A 5,257-nucleotide genomic window follows, 5' to 3' on the forward strand; every position below is an offset into this window, starting at 1 on the left:
GGAAGGGCTCTGCCTCCCGGGACCACAGTCACTCCAGGTGACGGGGAGGGGCTCTGCCTCCCGGGACCACAGTCATTCCAGGTGACAGGGAAGGGCTCTGCCTCCCGGGACAACAGTCCTCCAGGTGACGGGGAAAGGCTCTGCCTCCCGGGACCACAGTCACTCCAGGTGACGGGGAGAGGCTCTGCCTCCCGGGACCACAGTCACTCCAGGTGATGGGGAGGGGCTCTGCCTCCCGGGACCACAGTCACTCCAGCCCCAGGTGACAGGGAAGGGCTCTGCTTCCTGGTCTGAGGGAACCCTCCAGAACTGAAATCCCCAGGACGCTTCTTCCCCAGGGAGGGGTGGTGTGATAACTCAGGAGCGTGAGAGAAAGGACCCAGAGAGGAGCCAGCTCAGCCTGCCTGTTGCAGCCTAGCAGCTGGGTGAGCTCTCAGCAGGTCATCAAGACTGCCTCTGATTAGCGAATAATTTAATCAAAAGAAACTGCATTCCTGACCCTGGGAGCTGGAAAGGGAGGGAAGAGCGGTCACCAAAGCAGGGGCAGGAGGGCTCTGTAGGCCAGGGATGGGAGGTGCCGGTGGACCCTGGTGCAGCCCGGGCGGCTCAGGGCTCACCCCACATCCGCTTCCTGCAGGCAGGCTCTGCTCCAGCACTAACAGGGCTTAATAAAAACTTCCAGTTGGGCCAGTAAACCCCTCATTAAGCTGTTTTTAAAGTTTGAATTTAAGAGCAGCAAGGGTAAAGGGTCGAACAGCTGGCAGGAGGTGCTCCTGCAATGGAAATCACGGGAGCCCAGCATCTGGGGCCCGCAAATACCCAGTGGCACTCAGCTCTCGTGGGGACAGCCTCAAAAGCAGGCCTGAGAGGTGGGGAAGAGCAGAGCCAAACCCTGAGGGGCCTGGTCCCCTTCTCCTTCACTGTGCTGGCTGCACACAAGACCCCAGGGAGCCCACAGCTCATGCATGGCCAGGTTGCCGGCTGCTCCCCTGGGCCCCATTTGCTGCCCTTCCTCTCCCAGAGTCCTCCCTGTGGAGGCTGGGAAAGCCTCCAAATGTAGACAAACCTGCAATGAAACCCAGGCCACCGCCTGCACAGGCATGGACTGGGACAGCCTGCCGCCCAGCCTCCAAGGCTCCCAAGGAGCTCCTGCTGCCCTCACACGTGCCACGTGGACATCCCCCTACGAGCTCCAAGTGTTTTCAGCTTAACCACAGTGCAATCCCAACGACGCCCAATGCCACCTGTGCGTTGGTACTGACACCTGGCCCCGCCCGGGGGAAGGCCCCAGACCAGATGGCATTGGCCTTCCAGAAGACGAGGATAAGCCAGTCATTCATCAATGGAAGATGAGGATGAACCAATCATTCCTTAATGGGAAATATGAGGAAAACCCTCATTTACCAATAGATGACAAGGATCAATCATTCCTTAATAGAAAAAATGAGAAAAACCCAATCATTAATCAATAGAAGATGAAGGTGAACCAATCATTCATCAATGGGAGAGGAGAATAAACCAGTCATTCCTCAATGCAAGATAAGGATAAACTGACCATTGCTCAAGGAAGCTTCTTACTCCAAGGATCCCAAGTTACCTCAGCACTGACCTGTCCAGCTCTCACCTGGATGGGATGGCGGTAAGATACAGAACCCACTTCCTACAAAGGAATATCCCAGGAGCGTGGAGCCTTCCAGAACCCTTCCCTAGGCACCAGGACCCTCACTCCTCTGCATGCCCCCAGTTGCCACCCTCACTTTGCTGCTCTGAGGGAGCAGGGGGGCAAAGGCGTCCAGCCCTCCCCGCAGGCAGTCACCATCAACAGCCTGGTCCCCTGCATGAGCCCATTCCGACGCCCCCATGGGGGCCCAGGGGTGCAAGGTGGGGGTGGGATTGCCTGGAGGTAGATACCCACACACATCCAGGTTCATCAGGCTAAAATCACAAAAAATTACGAAATGCTTTTGGGGGCCTGAAGCACTCCAAAGGCCTTGGGAACCTGTCAGTCTTCCTCTGGGACTCTGTGCAAGGACCCCGCAAACTGGCCTGCGAGCTGAGCCGGGAGAAGCCCCGCCCCGCCCCCGTGGCCTCTGCCCCTCCTCACACAGGGCTGCCCCTGGTTCCAGGGCTCCTCACCGCAAGTCTCTCCTTTCCCTGGTCACGTCCCAGTGGCAGTGGGGTCATGCTGCTGTCTCATCCTGCGCCCACTCCTGAAGTTCGGCCATCTCCCCCCAGGCCTGGGAGGGGCCAGAAAGCAGCCTCTCCAGAAGCACTGGGGCCCGGCCCTGGTCTCAGTCCCTTTAAACCTCACCAAACTCTGCAGACGGGAGCCCCTTCCCAGAGCCTGCTCTCCTTACAGGACCAGGTACTCCGCCTGGTGCCCCATGGGGGATGGGGACCATGCTGGGGACATGAGAACCACACTCAGGAAACAGGGCCACACTGGGAGATAGGGCCCACACTTGGGGGACTGTGTGCTGCCGGGAGGGTGCAGGCAAAGGCAGCCTGGCCCGGAGGAGGGAAAGCAGGCTGCCCTGTGGACCCCCAGTGCCCGCCGTGGCAGGTCCTCTGGGTTCCTGCCTCCTTTCCAACGCGCAAGGGCAGCTGGCAGGGCAGCTGGAGGCTCAGAGCCTCCGGGATCCAGGCTCGCTGGATATCAAACGGTGCACTCCCTGCAGGGAGGCAGGAAGCAGGCACTTGGGGCTTCAGAATTCATGACGGGTAGGCTCCTTCTTTGAAGTGGATGCGACACACTCAGCGGCCCTCAAAGATCAGCCCTATCTGAACTCCAGCAGAAACACAGACGGCAGAACGGGGTTTAACAAATACTGTGGTTTTCCTGCGTCCCGGAAAGCACGGCCCCCACGATCGCAGCTTCATCCTGCCCAGCAGTCGCATCCGCCTGTGGCCGGGGGCACGGGGCCCTGGGGCAGAGAGCCCAGGACAGAGCATCAGAGAGATGCCAACAGAAACCCAAAGACCAGTCTGGCAGCACAGTGGGACCCCGTCCCGACAAAACGTTTAAAAATTATCCAGCTATGGTGGCGTGCCTGTAGTCCCAGCTACGCAGGAGGCTGAGGAGGGAGGATCGCCCGAGCCGGGAGGTCAAAGAGCTGAGATTGCACCGCTGCACTCCAGTCTGGGCCACAAAGTGAGACTCTGTCTCAAAGAAAAAAAGGGGGGGGGTCTGGGACCGCCCAGTGGGAAAGCCACAGCTACATGCGGCCACAGAGCATGTGGGGTACAGCTGAGGCAACCAAGGACGAGCTTTTTAATTCATTTAGCTTTAATTAATTCTAAAAACACATGTACCCAGTGACAGCCCCTAGAGCTGCCTGATCCCCACCAAAGCCCATTTTGCAAACTAAAGACAACGTTACTGAGGTGAGCACGGAAGCACACGTGCAAAGTGAGTTCTCACAGGCGTCCCAAAGGCGGCCAGAGGAAAGAGCCTCCCCAGAGGCCTCAGATCAGGAGGCCGGACCTTCCAGGGCCTTCGGTGCGGCGGTTCTGCGGCCCAGCACCTGGCGTCATACCTCAGTCACTGGCTGCTCCGTGTCCTCCACCGTCGGGGAAGGGAGGACGCTGCAAAGCCGCGTGGCTGCTGGGAAAGGAGGGAGAGCATCGCCAAAGCCACGAGCCGTCGTCTGAATTTCTGCGCAACAGTCCAAGTGACGCGCTGAGCCCCTGCAGGGCCAGACACAACACGAAACTCGGGCTCGGGCTCGGGCTCACGAGGGCTCTCAGGAGGAAAACATTAACGCTAAGGAGCCAACGCTCCGCGTGAGTCCCTGCAGTTACCACCTGCTAGAAAGACTCAATTAAAATGCATGAAGTACACCTGAACACCCAGCAGAGCCGATGCGCAGAAGACGGCCTTCCTTTGGCTGGGAGCGCAGGCGCCGCCCTTACAGCGCCACACAGGTGCACACCCCAAACCCCATGTGGCCCATGCTGCGTGCTTCAGCAAGTGGGTGGGGACACGGGGGTGGATCCAGAGACACCTGGCCCCCGGACTGCCTCTGCCACTCTTGCACTGCCTCTGGGAGTCCACTCCCCAGGTGCTTCCCCGACAGCCAACTCCTGTATACCCCAGGAGGCCTCACAGGCCAGGGCACGGGGAGGGTGGGCTCCAGGCCCTCTCATCCTTGGGGATGACTCCCATGACCTCCCTCCCAAGACAGGGCAGCATCGCAGCCTCAGACCCATCCCTCATAGGGACACATGAGCGTCAGTCACTGCTCCCCCAGCCTGTCCCAGGCCCCCCACTCACGGAGAACACGTCAGCTTCGGCCGCTGCTCCCCCAGCCTGCCCTGGGCCCCCCACTCACGGAGAACACGTCAGCTTTGGCCGCTGCTCCCCCAGCCTGCCCCAGGCCCCCACTCAGCCCTAGTGGCGCTGACCCTGTGCACTGTAGGCTTGCCTCATAGGACTCAATTTTGTGATCACTGCTCAGAATACCCAACATCAGACAGCAGGAACTTCTCCCACTAAATTCAAGGGTCACAGCCTAAAGGTTTCACTCATCATAAGAATTGAAAAAAAGCAATACTATTGCCATTTTAATTTTCGAACATTTTTTGTAGTGATAGGTCCTGCCATGTTGCCCAGGCTGGTCTCAAACTCGTGGGCTCAAGCAACCCTGCTTCAGCCCCCAAACTGCTAGGATAATGGGCATGAGCCACTGCACCTGGCCTGTTGTAATTTTTAATAAATAAAATTTACTAAGAAAAGATTTGTTTATCTAAACGTTGAAGGATGCGGTTTTCTCTGAGGGCATTTTGACATGGAACGAATCCTGGCGCACTCCGGGGGAGGCCCGGGGATTCGGGGTGCCGCTGGGCACGCCCCGCTCCCTTGAGGTGGCCGCACACGACTGGCAGGCACAGAGCCCGCTGGTTCCCACTAGGTCGTGTCAGATTTGCAAATGGAAAGGGAATTCCTAAAATAATTCCTTGCTTTCTGCTTTAAGAAAATGTAAACATGAGCCGGGCGCGGTGGCTCAAGCCTGTAATCCCAGCACTTTGGGAGGCCGAGGCGGGTGGATCACGAGGTCAAGAGATCGAGACCATCCTGGTCAACATGGTGAAACTCCGTCTCTACTAAAAATACAAAAAATTAGCTGGGCATGGTGGCACGTGCCTGTAATCCCAGCTACTCAGGAGGCTGAGGCAGGAGAATTGCCTGAACCCAGGAGGCGGAGGTTGCAGTGAGCCGAGATCGCGCCATTGCACTCCAGCCTGGGTAACAAGAGCG

This window comes from Sapajus apella, unplaced genomic scaffold (assembly GCF_009761245.1).
Source record: "Sapajus apella isolate SASKATOON/1434 unplaced genomic scaffold, GSC_monkey_1.0 scaffold192, whole genome shotgun sequence".
NCBI lineage: Eukaryota > Metazoa > Chordata > Mammalia > Primates > Cebidae > Sapajus > Sapajus apella.